This window comes from Rutidosis leptorrhynchoides, chromosome 5 (genome assembly GCF_046630445.1).
Source record: "Rutidosis leptorrhynchoides isolate AG116_Rl617_1_P2 chromosome 5, CSIRO_AGI_Rlap_v1, whole genome shotgun sequence".
Lineage (NCBI taxonomy): Eukaryota > Viridiplantae > Streptophyta > Magnoliopsida > Asterales > Asteraceae > Rutidosis > Rutidosis leptorrhynchoides.
In genome coordinates, this window is record NC_092337.1 from 155,639,449 (window position 1) to 155,654,240 (window position 14,792).

The 14,792-nt window shown below is 31.8% G+C and overlaps 1 non-coding gene across 1 annotated transcript; it reads left to right on the forward strand.

The window, feature by feature from the left end:
* The first annotated feature begins 14,227 nt into the window (after window positions 1-14,227).
* Window positions 14,228-14,334, forward strand: LOC139850761 (small nucleolar RNA R71). Its single transcript, XR_011760142.1, has one exon. It is a non-coding gene; the product is annotated as a small nucleolar RNA R71 (small nucleolar RNA).
* The last annotated feature ends 458 nt before the right edge of the window (window positions 14,335-14,792 follow it).

Consider the following 14,792-nt stretch of genomic DNA (forward strand, 5'->3'; position numbering starts at 1 on the left):
TAAAGGAAACTATTTTAGTTTCTAAATTTCTTTAAAATTCGAGTTTAAATTATGAATGGGTTCTGGAGAAATGTTGGGAATTGAAGCATGTGTTAGTATAATATAATGAAGCCCGGCCAACGTTATTATATTACAGTAAGTCATGCTGAGTTTCTAATGGAATGTGATGATGGTTCACAGATCCTACCCTCATCATGTGCCATGTTACATAACTCCTTCATTCTACTTAATCTCTAAGCATATCACGGAAATATTTTCCTTGATATTTCTGTTCTTCCGTAATTCCGACAGTTTGCTAATAAATCTTGCGATTACATTTTCTTTCCGATTAGAAGATTTCTTTAAAGTCCTTAAATTCCAAAAATCAATCGTGACTACGTCAAAAGCTAACATGAATCTTTATTTTCTTATTTCACTATTTTGTGACAGCTTCACTCGTACGCTTCACATAATCGAATCGTTTTATATATATTATTTAATAATGATAAAACTCTAGTTATCAACTCATATTCGTCAGGAAAACATTATTATTGTTAGCCATGACGACCTCACTCAAATTTCGGGACGAAATTTCTTTAACGGGTAGGTACTGTGACGACCCGAAAATTTTCGACCAAATTTAAACTTTTTTCTTATATGATTTCGACACGATAAGCAAAGTCTATAAAGTTGAGTCTCAAAATTTTTGAACTATTTCTATACATTCATTGGACCTCCGTCTGTTCCCGACGATCCACGAACAACTATTTTTAAATAGATATGTATATATATATATATAAAAATATTTATATAATAAATGTTATTAATCATTTGTATGAAATTATTGTTATAAATAAATACATAGAATAGTTAAGTTGTTATTAGAATAAATATATATATGTATGACTTCTATAATATATGTATATTGTATTATAAATATTAAATATTCAAAAATATTATTATATAACATAAATATTACATAATTAATAATATGTAAGGTTAATATATGAAATCTTATTACAAGTTAAAATATAGTTGTTATAATAATATTATTATTACCTTCATTATTATAATTAATACTAATATTAATATCAATATCAGTATTAGTTATATTATTATTTTCAATAGATAATATATAGACATGAAATTTAGTACATTTAACTTATTATTTTTACTAATCTTATTATTATTACTTTCATTCTTATTATTAAAATAAATATTAAATATTAATATTAGTATTATATATAATACACAAATATAAAATTTGTTATATGTCATTACTAATATTATGGTTATCATTATTATTAGTAATACATATATATAAATACAGATATATACATAGATATATAAAAATAGATATATATATATATATATATATATATATATATATATATATATATATATATATATATATATATATATATATATATATATATATACATATGTATACACATATATATACAGATATATTATAGGAATCAATATTATTGATGTTCTGCGAGGTGTATATGAAATAGCTTTATATTTTACTAGGAAAAACTATTAAATATGATACAATTTTATACAAGATATTTATTTATTTATAGAATGGATATACCTAAACCTTGCTACAACACTTATAGGCAGTGTACCTAATCGTACAGTAGTGTAGTTTTTAGTAAGTCCGGTTCGTCCACAGGGAATCTTTTAAACAAAGCTTAACGCTATATTAGTTTTAATTTATAAAAATACAAATATATATATAAGTAATATTATTATTATAAAGGGGGGTTTTTACCGTTTAATGACCGGTTTGTCTATTTTTAAAACTTTAGTCGCAGTTAAAACCTAATATAAAATATTAAATAAATAAAAGACTTAATTTAAAGCGTAAAGTAAATAACGATAATGAAATTGCGATAAATAAAAGTGCGATAAAATAAAATTGCGATAATTAAAAATACGATAATTAAAAGTGCAATTAAATACAATGACAATAAATAAAAGTGCGATAATTAGAAGTGCAATTAAATATAAAATAAAGGAAATTAAATATGAAATAAAAGAATTATGCTTATTTAAACTTCCTTAATCATGATGTTTGACGTGTTGATTTTAGTTTTATGCCCATGGGTTAATTGTCCTTTGTCCTGGATTATTTAATATGTCCGTCTGGTTTTTGTCCATAACAGTCCATCAATCATAAATATAAAGTGCGAGTGTCCTCGTCAAATAATCCTTATACCCGAAGTCAAATATTCCAACTAATTGGGGACTTAAACTGTAACAAAGTTTTAATACTTTGTTTAATAATTACACCAGGTTATCGACTGCGTGTAACCCAAGGTTTTAATATTTTGTTATCAATTATGCCAAGTGTCCTTGTACATAATTTCACCCCTGTTTTAATAATTCCATAGACTATTAATCCATTCCCGTGTCCGGTTAAATGGACGATTATTCGTACATATAAATACCCCGCCCATCGTGTCCGATCGAGTGTATATGGTTATTTATAGGGACGTCCAATTGTAAATCTTTATATTAAATTTAACAAACTATCATTTAGTTAAACAAATATTAAGCCCATTAATAGCCCATAGTCTAATTTCCACAAGTGTCGTTCTTTTGTCCAAACTCCAATTATGGTACAAAGCCCAATTACCCAATTTTAGTAATTAGCCCAACATCATGATTACTTCGTTTTAAATAAGCATAATAATAACTTAGCTACGAGACATTAAATTAAAAAGGTTGAACATAACTTACAATGATTAAAAATAGCGTAGCGTTACACGGACAGAATTTCGACTTACACCCTTACAACATTCACTAACATACCCTTATTATTAGAAATTAAAATTAAAATATAAATATATATATATATATATATATATATATATATATATATATATATATATATACGTTGATAGAGAGATAGATAAAAGGATCGTTCAGAATGCGCGAGCTTTTATAGGCATTTTTGTCCAGGACAGCTCCGCGAGTTGCGGCATTTTTGCACTACAAACTCCGCGAGTCGCGGAGTTCGTAAATCCAGCTCACACAAGTTTGGATCCTAGTCTGCCGACGGTTTTAATATATAAATATAATATATATAATTTATATAATTAATTATATATTATATTATATTTATATACATAGTTAACTTGTAATTTTTAGTCCATTGCGTCGAGCGTTGAGAGTTGACTCTGGTCCCGGTTCCGGATTTTCGAACGTCCTTGCGTACAATTTAATATCTTGTACTTTGCATTTTGAATCTTGTACTCTTGTAATTCTAAGACGTTTCTTATCAATAATTGGAACCTCTTTGATTGTATTTTGTACTTTTGAGCTTTTTGGTCATTTGCGTCTTCAATTCGTCGAATCTGTCTTTTGTCTTCACCTTTTATTATTTAAACGAATATCACTTGTAAATAGAACAATTGCAACTAAAATCTTGTCTTTCTTGAGGAATAATGCTATGAAATATATGTTCGTTTTTAGCATTATCAATTATTGTATTAATAATATAATTATCAATTTAGATTAATTAAATAAGGATTACAAAATCAACTTCAATTACAAAATCAAAATCTATTTCATCAAACTGTATAGAATCATTGTTCCTGTCTGCAATTGATACTAGGCGAATTCACAATACAACAAAATCAGTTGAGTGTCCAATCTACTTTTATTTTCTTCCTCTTCTTCCTGATTGAAGAATCTGTTGCTTTCAATTTCTTTTCTTTTACCTCTGTCTTCTTCTTCTTGATTGAGAATCCTGTCTGATTCTTGCAAAACGTCGAATTCATCATAGATACAAAACAAAATCAATTTGAAATAAATATCAAATAAGTGTATGAATTAGTTACAGGTCATAATCTGACTTATTCTTTTTCTTGTTTTCTTCTTCTTGTTTGAAGAACCATGTCTGTGTTCTGTTACATGTCGACTTCACAATTGCCCTTCAAATCTTGTACTGCATAATCCTGTCTGAATCTTGTTACACGTCCAAATCCATTTTCACTACAAACCAAATCGATCGTACATTGGAATACTATTATAATCATTCACATACAGCTATAAAATCACTACTTCTATTAGAGAGTTAAAGGGAGAGGGGGAGAGAAACAAAACCACTTGTTTTCTATCTTAGTGTTAGAGAAAGATCACCAACAAACAACCACTTCAAACTATTGAAAAACGCTGCCATTTTCTTTCTTGTGTTTGCAACCCACCATCCCATTCATCGGTAGACAAACCACTATAGGCTACCAGCTGTTGCTAATCATCTGTTTCCACATCTATCTTCGATCAAACATTAGAACCATACACCTTAACCATCGATTATCATCAACCACTTTCTTTTCTTTCTTTTTGTAATTCACGATTACAAATATAATGGTTGTGCTGCTACTGCTTCTTATATTCCGTTTCAAACCCAAACTCGTCAACCAGACCCATAAACAACCACGACATCTTTTGAGCTACCTCTTTAAACTGTTCGAAACCCACCCATAATATCACCTAAATATATAATAACTGCAGCTGTGGTTGTTTTCCTATTTAAATAACCACAAAACCACTTCTGATTGCTCGATATTAAACTATTCAGCCCATCACCTGTAAACGTACGACCACTCTCATCTTCCATTTTCTGTTTCAACTTTTGACCCATTTAATCACCACCACTCGCCACATATGCATGCTACAACATTCTTTCTATCATTTTTTTTTATCATTGTTGCATGCGTACTTCCCTTTAATTGGAAACTAAATGCGAGAAATAAAAGATAATTTTTGTGAGTCGATATGATCACAATTATAGCTTTGTCAATATGATTATTAATACACCAAATCCCTTGAGACTAATTGCATTTGTGGGACTAAGTATAATCAAGTGGCCGACATTTTACTAGCCCTACTCCTCTACTTGTGATTTGATAAAGATATAATAAAAAGGTAAAGTTGAGTGAATAATGATCAACCTCTTCTTTCTTTCGTTATTTTCTTTTTTCATCGACTAGAATACGCAAACCAATCAAAAATAAAACGTGATATTATACTAGTTTGGTGGACTTATAAATTGCTATATGGGGCTGCTATTCGATCAAAACACAACTGGAAGGAGTCATGATTTCTTTTTACAGCTTAATTCCACTGTCCCCTTTCAATCATTAAACCGAGTTATTATTTTTTGTTAATGGGTTTATAGATCAATTTCAGTTGGGCCGTAGGCCGTGACCCAGTTTGTAAATCTTTATATTAAATTTAACAAACTATCATTTAGTTAAACAAATATTAAGCCCATTAATAGCCCATAGTCTAATTTCCACAAGTGTCGTTCTTTTGTCCAAACCCCAATTATGGTACAAAGCCCAATTACCCAATTTTAGTAATTAGCCCAACATCATGATTACTTCGTTTTAAATAAGCATAATAATAACTTAGCTACGAGACATTAAATTAAAAAGGTTGAACATAACTTACAATGATTAAAAATAGCGTAGCGTTACACGGACAGAATTCGACTTACACCCTTACAACATTCGCTAACATACCCTTATTATTAGAAATTAAAATTAAAATTAATATATATATATATATATATATATATATATATATATATATATATATATATATATATATACGTTGATAGAGAGATTGATAAAAGGATCGTTCAGAATGCGCGAGCTTTTATAGGCATTTTTGTCCTGGACAGCTCCGCGAGTCGCGGAGTTCGTAAATCCAGCTCACACAAGTTTGGATCCTAGTCTGCCGATGGTTTTAATATATAAATATAATATATATATTTTATATAATTAATTATATATTATATTATATTTATATACATAGTTAACTTGTAATTTTTAGTCCATTGCGTCGAGCGTTGAGCGTTGACTCTGGTCCCGGTTCCGGATTTTTGAACGTCCTTGCGTACAATTTAATATCTTGTACTTTGCGTTTTGAATCTTGTACTCTTGTAATTCTGAGACGTTTCTTATCAATAATTGGAACCTCTTTGATTGTATTTTGTACTTTTGAGCTTTTTGGTCGTTTGCGTCTTCAATTCGTCGAATCTGTCATTTTGTCTTCACCTTTTATTATTTAAACGAATATCACTTGTAAATAGAACAATTGCAACTAAAATCTTGTCTTTCTTGAGGAATAATGCTATGAAATATATATTCGTTTTTAGCATTATCAAATATTCCCACACTTGAGCATTACTTGTCCTCAAGCAATATAGTCTTGAAATACTAGAATCACTTCTTTATTCTTCACACTTTGTACATCAGTGATTTCTATACGGCGGTATAAATAATGGTAGTAACGATGTGGTTTACAGTCCCACATGACTATAAAAATTTAGATCCATTAAGGAAATTGGATCTTTATGAAAACATTTGATCTTTTGAAAATTAAATCTAGCTTTTACCCTAGATAAGTTTTCCGGAATAACCCTTCACCGGTATTTGCAAATTGTTTTTGTGGGTTTGGTGGGTTTCAGATTTGAAAATTTTAGCTCAAAACTTGTGGTTTTGTGTCACCCACTTGCTAACCTTGTATTAGGAAAGCAACACGTCCAGTATACTTGCTCCGTATATTACCTTTCGATAAACTACCGTCTGGTTGTAAAGGGAAGCGTTGAACAAGCAACTGTTAAGGCAATATCCCTTGACATGCTTTTAATTATGGTCTATAACGTGTCGGACACAATTGCTATCCTTTGTAGGAGCAATAGTAAAGCTCACCCTTATAATTTTTTGGTCTGGCACAAGGTCCTGTCTTTGACCATACTATGCAACCACCGTTCTTACGGTTGACACCCGATTTGGTTCAGGTGACCTAATGAATTCCAGGTGAATTCCTAGGATTTTACGTTCAATGGTAATGAACGCATTGAACATGGGTTTTTAGAAAACAAATCGGTTTGTAATTTTGATCAAAATATTTTCTCGTTCAAGCTCGAGTTTAGATATCATTGAATTCCATGAGTTTGGAATTCTCAATCTTTAAGGTCAATCTCTAGGATTGAGTAATATCAGTCTTAAAAGCTGATTTTTGATCTTTAAGGAGATTATCCTTTCTGGGGATCTGATTCATTAGTCTTATCCAGCTAATTTGCACGGCGTCCTCCCCATTTTACGAGACAGATCCTCTCATGGTTAGGATAAGTCTGACCACTTGGCGACCCTGTTTTATGCTGAGGTCCGTGGATTTCCTGCTGATTTTAGAGATGACTTTTCTAGATTTTTCGTCAACCTACAGCTGGTCTGGACGACAACTTCATGACCTAAATCAAGAAGCGCGTGTCTTTTTCGGAAGACTTTACTTCCTTTTAATGATGAAATTGATTCATCGTGTAGATCCATCTTCTTTCAAATATATTACATTAAATCGGGTAAAACTGATTATTTTCGTTCAAAACAAAAGTATCTTCAATTATTTGTATAAAAATATGTGATATATAATTTGAATAACTTGGTAAATTTTTCCCACACTTGGCTTTTATTTTCCTTTCTTTGCCTTTTTATTCTCCTCTATTCCATTCTTAAATGAATTCTAGCGTTTTGGGTTGTTTCTCAATTTATGTCCTTTCCTAGGTAACAATAATTTTGGTGTTAACACCTAGTTTTATCGTTCATAAATATGTATAAACATGATTTTGAATTCATTTAGTTGAAATTTTTTTTTAAATTTTTTTTACTAGAAGTGGGTAGTCAGTATATAAGACTAGGGCTGTTCTTTATTATCAGAGAGTACTAGATTCTAATACAACTACTGCGTTACTAGTATTTTTAATGGTAACCAAGTGTTTATATTAAAAAAATTTAAAATTCAGAAAGAATTTAACCCCTTCCCACACTTAAGATCTTGCAATGCCCTCATTTGCAAGAAATCAGTAACAATTTAAATTATTGAGGGTGATTAGCGTAGAAAAATGATTAAATTTTACCAAAGTTTCCAAACATATTGGATTTTTTTTTTTAGAAATCTTTAACTTATAAAACAAATTAATAAATTAATTTTAAAATTTCGTTTCCCTTGTTATTTAGGACGAGGTCGTTTCGGAACGTTGTCCTAGTCCGTCCCTCGACAAAATTTTAAAATTTGTCTTTTTGAAGCGTTGTTTTAAAAGCAAAGATTTTTGGGTTTTTTAATTTTTTTGGCATACTTTAAGTCAATAAGATTAAAAATAATGATAATAAAATTTCTCGTCCCTCCCTTGGGTAAAGCAATTTCGGTTCAACGACCTAGTCTTCAACTTACGACAAATTTTTAAAAATCATATTTTTAACTTAGCAAAATAAAGTAAATTTTTGTTTTTAAATTCACACCAAACTTAAATTTAAAATGCATAAAATTAAAAATTCATATTATTAAAATTAAAAATTCACACCAAACTTATATTATATATTTTTTACATACAAACTTAAAAATATCAATTTTTCAAATATTTACAATTTTAAATATATTAATTTAAAAAGTTTACAATATTATTTTAATATTAATTTATTAATTTTTTTAAAAATAAAATTAAAAATCTTTTTGGCATTTATCCCACTTTAATCAATCAAATATTATCAAAAATATACGCCCCTTTTTTCGGTAAAGTAATTTCGGTTCCATAACCTAATTTAACTCATGACGAATTTTTGAAATATTTTGAGTTGATTGATTAAAGATATTTATACCTTAAGAATAAACGGTAAATTTCGCAGTGATGTAATAAATTTTTGTATGATATCAATAATTTCGGTCGCAAGACCTAATTTTATTGAATACCAATTTAATACTCTATAGCGAATAAATTAGCATTTATTATCAAAAGGTTAAAAATAAAAATAAAAATAAAACTGTACAGACTTACCTGTGAGATAGTATTCTTAGTGATATGCTCTAGCCCACTCATAAGATAGTCGAACTAATTGGTTTTCCATGGCTACATAGGCGTAACCTCGAGCATTTAACATTTTTTCTTCTAAACATATGAACGGTCCATCTCTGCATAAAGTAACAAATTCGGTGTTTGAATAGGTTTGATTATTTGAACATTTACCTTCGTGTGACCATTTTCCGCATTTGTGACATCTTTCAAGGTGTCGTGCTCTTCTTTTTGCTGCGGATTTTGATTTTCCTTTACCAAATTGTAACTTATTATCTTCGCATCTGGATTCTTTTCTTACTCGGTCCAATTTTTCTCTGATTACTGATACTAGTTCACTCGAAAGTGTGTCATTATTACGTTTAGTGATCAAAGTGTGTAGCATTAGACCATGGTTTAGTTCACAGGAAGTCTTCATTTCGTAAAACCTAAAAAAATAAAAATTCAGAATGGGGGAAGAAGACTAGTTCTTTAGGGTCTGCTAGGGAAAGACCATTCGGGTTCCATTTTCGAGAATTACACGAAAACAGAAAATCTAACTCTAACAGAAATACATATTATCCTTTAAAAGACTTGATTTTCCCCACACTTAGTTAGCTGTGGTGTTGAAATTGTGATTAACATCATTGTCGACTTCCATCAGACTATCTATGTAGTGTTTAACTCTGTGACCATTAACTTTAAATTCAATCCCATTTGAATTTATTAATTCTATCGTTTCATATGGGAAAACTCTTTTGACTATGAATGGTCCAGACCATCGTGATTTCAATTTTCCAGGAAATAGCTTGAATCGTGAATTGAAAAGAAGAACTCTATCTCCTTCTTTAAATTCTTTTGAACTTCTGATTCTTTTATCATGCCATTTCTTCGTTCTTTCTTTATAGATTAACGAATTTTCATATGATTCATGTCTTAATTCTTCTAATTCGTTTAATTGACTTAATCGTAGACGTCCAGCTTCATGTAAACCAAGATTACATGTCTTCAAAGCCCAAAATGCTTTGTGTTCAATTTCTACTGGAAGATGACATGCTTTTCCGTAAACGAGTCTAAAAGGTGTGGTTCCAATTGGAGTTTTGTAGGCTGTTCTAAAAGCCCAGAGTGCATCCTCCAATTTTATGGACCATTCCTTCGGATTTGATCCTACGGTTTTCTCTAGAATACGTTTTAAGGCTCGGTTGGTATTTTCAACTTGTCCACTTGTTTGTGGATGATATGCGGTGGAGATTTTATGAGTTATTCCATATCTTTTGAGAACTTTCTCAAGTTGATTATTACAGAAATGAGTTCCCCGATCACTTATTAAAGCTTTCGGTGTTCCAAACCTTGCAAAAAGACGTTTTAAAAAGTTAACTACAACTCGTGCATCGTTAGTTGGGAGAGCTTGTGCTTCCGCCCATTTAGATACATAATCAATGGCTATGAGAATGTATAAATTATTATGAGATTTTGGAAATGGACCCATAAAGTCAATACCCCAAACGTCAAATACTTCACATACTTGAATGACATTTTGTGGCATTTCATCACGTTGACTTATTTTTTCAGCCCTTTGACAATCATCACAGGATTTGCAAAGAAGGTGTGCATCTTTGTAAATTGTAGGCCAATAGAATCCAACATCATAAACTTTTCTTGCTATGAGTTGAGGCCCATAATGCCCTCCTGTTGGTCCTGTGTGACAATGGTTTAAGATTTTACTAGCTTCATCTCCGAATACATATCGGCGTATTATTCCATCGGGACAACTTTTAAACAAATGTGGATCTTTCCAGAAATAGTGTTTTATATCACTAAAGAATTTCTTTCGTTTTTGGTACGACAATCCTTTTTCAAGGAATCCACATACTAAGTAGTTTGCATAGTCTGCAAACCATGGTATTTCATTATAATCTATTTTCAATAGATATTCATCAGGAAAGTTGTCTTGTATGGCCGATTCATTTAGAACTTCTAATTCAGGATTTTCAAGACGAGAAAGATGATCGGCTGCGAGATTTTCTGCTCCTCTTTTATCTCGGATTTCAATATCGAATTCTTGTAAGAGTAAGATCCAACGGATTAATCTTGGTTTGGCATCTTGTTTCGAAAATAGGTACCTAAGAGCAGAATGGTCGGTATAGACCACCATTTTAGCTAGAACGAGATATGAACGAAATTTGTCAAAAGCAAAGACAATAGCAAGGAGTTATTTTTCAGTAGTTGTGTAATTCGTTTGTGCTCCTTGTAACATCTTACTAGCATAATATATAGGTTGAAATCGTTTTTCAATCCTTTGTCCTAAAACGGCTCCCATTGCAAAATCACTTGCATCGCACATTAGTTCAAACGGTAGATTCCAATTTGGTGTTATCATGATCGGCGCATTAGTGAGTTTTTCTTTAAGAATATTAAAAGATTTGATGCATTCATCTGAAAAGATGAATGGAGCATCCTTTTCTAGGAGTTTATTCATAGGAGTGGCAATTTTAGAAAAATCTTTTATAAAGCGTCGGTAAAAACCGGCATGCCCTAGAAAACTCCTAACTCCTCTAACATTGGTGGGATGTGGAAGTTTAGCAATTACATCTACTTTAGCTCTATCCACTTCAATTCCTTCCTTTGAAATTTTATGACCAAGAACGATGCCTTCCTTAACCATGAAATGGCATTTCTCCCAATTAAGTACTAGATTTGATTATTCGCATCTAATAAGCATTCGTTCAAGATTAGCTAGACATGTTTCAAAAGTATCACCGAAGACTGAAAAGTCATCCATGAAAACTTCCATGCATTCTTCTATCATGTCGTGAAAAATCGCCATCATGCACCTTTGAAAGGTTGCAGGGGCGTTGCAAAGTCCAAATGGCATGCGTTTGTAAGCAAAAGTACCATAAAGCACGTGAATGTGGTTTTCTCTTGATCCTCGGGTGCTATTGGAATTTGAAAATATCCGAAAAACCATCAAGAAAACAATAGTAACTGTTTCCGGCTAATCTTTCCAACATTTGATCAATAAAAGGTAAGGGAAAGTGATCTTTTCTGGTGGCGTCATTTAATTTTCTATAATCAATACATACACGCCATCCTGTTACAGTCCTGGTAGGAATAAGCTCATTTTTCTCATTTGTGATGACAGTCATGCCACCCTTCTTAGGCACGCATTGAACTGGGCTTACCCATGGACTATCAGAAATTGGATAAATTAAACCTGCATCTAGCAGTTTAATAATTTCTTTCTTAACAACATCTTGCATATTAGGATTTAGTCTTCGTTGGCGTTGTACATACGTTTTATGACCTTCTTCCATAAGGATTTTATGTGTGCAATACGAAGGACTTATTCCTTTTATATCATGAATCTTCCATGCAATGGCTGGTTTATGAGCTTTCAACACAGAAATGAGTTGAGATTTTTCATTTTCAATAAGAGAAGACGATATTATTACAGGTAATTCAGATTCACCATGTAAATAAGCATATTCCAAATGGTTTGGAAGTGGCTTTAACTCTAATGTCGGTGGTTCTTCTATCGATGATTTGTATCGATATCTGTCTTCTTCTTTTAGCATTTGAATCTCTTATGTTGTTGGTTCATATCCATTAGCCATTAGTGTAGCTAATATTTCAGTTTCATCAATTGGTTCAGTTCCTTCTCCTAAAGAACATTCTCCTGTTCCTTGTAATTCTGGAAATTTTTCTAACAATTCTGCATGTGAATCTATAGTTTGAATATAATAACATGTATCATCTGAAGATTACGGTTTTTGCATTGCTCTATCAACTGAAAAGGTAACACTCTCGTCCTCTATACTTAGGGTCAGTTTCTTACCAAACACGTCTATCATTGCTTTAGCCGTGTTTAAGAATGGTCTTCCAAATATGAGAGGAACTTGAGAATCTTCTTTCATGTCCAGAACAACAAAATCTACTGGAAATACTAAAGTACCAACTTTAACTAGCATGTTCTCCATTATCCCTCTAGGATATTTTATTGATCGATCGGCTAGTTGTATACTTATTCTTGTTGGTTTCAATTCTCCAAGGTCTAGTTTAGCGTATAGTGAATACGGCATTAAATTTATACTAGCACCTAAGTCTGCCAATGCTTCTATTGAACTAAGACTACCCAGAAAACATGGAATTGTGAAACTTCCTGGATCAGATAATTTTTCTGGTATCTTATTCAACAACACTGCTGAACAATTAGCATTCATAGTAACAGCCGAGAGTTCTTCCATTTTCTTTCTATTTGAGATTAGATCTTTCAGAAATTTAGCATATATAGGCATTCCTGAAATCACATCAATGAAAGGAAGATTTACATTTATCTGTTTAAACATATCCAAGAATTTGGATTGCTCGGCTTCAAGTCTCTCTTTTTTCATTTTACTCGGGTAAGGAAGTGGTGGTTGGTATGGTTTAACATAAGGTTTAGCCTTAACTGTGTTATCTTCATTAACCTTTTCAACTACCGGTTCTTTTTCCTTATCTTGTTCAGGTTGTGGTTCTTGTGGAGTAGGAATAGCTTCATCAGAAGTTACAGGTATTTCAGGTGGTTTAAGTGTTGTACCACTTCTTGTGGTAATGGCTTTAGCTGTTTCATTCCGGGGGTTAGCATTTGTATCACTTGGTAAACTTCTCGGTTTTCTTTCACCTATTAACCTTGCTAGGTTACTTACATCTTGTTCCAAATTTTGAATAGAAGCTTGTTGATTTCTAAATGCTTGAGCATTTTGTTCATTGGTTTGTTTTTGAGATGTGAAAAACTGCGTTTGAGTTTCATCTAGCTTCGTCATCATATCTTCTAAATTCGGCTTTTTATCATCGGGTTGTGGTGGTTTGTTTTGAAAATTAGGTCTTTGCTGATTGTAAGTATTATTGGATACTTGTTAATTGCTAGGACCTTGTTGATTGTTGTATGGAATATTTCAGTTATAATTCTGGTTTTGATTGTAAATTGGTCTTGGCGGTTGATAATTATTTTGATAATTATTTCCAGGCCTTTGGTTTATGTATGAAACATTCTCTCTTTGTTCCATTGTTAGTTCAATACTGAGACAATCTTTTGTCAAATGTGGTCCTCCACACTGCTTACAACTAATTCGTATTGAGTGAATATCTTTAGTCATCTTTTCCATTCGTCTCTCGACAGCATCTATCTTTGCGGAAATGGAATCTAAGTCATGGCTAGAATCGGCTCTAGCTGCTTTAGATGATCTAACGATATCTTTTTCTTGGTGCCACTCATGTGAGTGGGAAGCAGTGTTATCAATAATTTTATAAGCATCAGTTTCGGTTTTCTTCATAATAGAACCACCAGCTGCTATATCGATGTATTTTCTTGTAGTGATATCGCATCCTTGGTAGAATATTTGTACTATTTGACAAGTGTCTAAACCATGTTGCGGACATCCTCTCAATAAATTTCCAAATCTTGTCCATGCCTCATATAGAGTTTCATTTGGTTTCTGTGTGAACGTAACAATTTCTCCTTGAAGTCTCACGGCTTTAGATGCCGGAAAGAATTGTTTAAGAAATTTTTCAACTAAAACGTCCCATGTATCAATCGCCCCTTCAGGTAACGATTCCAACCAATCTTTGGCTTCTCCCTTTAAAGTCCAGGGAAATAACATGAGATATATCTGTTCATCATCAACTTATCTTATTTTAAATAGTGTGCAGATCCTATTAAAGGTACGAAGATGTTCATTTGGATCTTCCTTCGGCGCACCACTAAATTGGCATTGATTAGTTACCATGTGTAGAATTTTTCCTTTGATTTCATAATCTGGCGCATTAATGTCTGGATGAGTAATTGCGTAACCTTGGCCAGTGCATTTAGCTCTCATTCGGTCTTCCATATTTAAAGGTTCCAGATTTTCCATGATTGAATTTGTTGAATCTGAATCACTAGAGGATTCTGATTTAATGGTTCGTTCCTCAAGAATCTCTGTTTGAA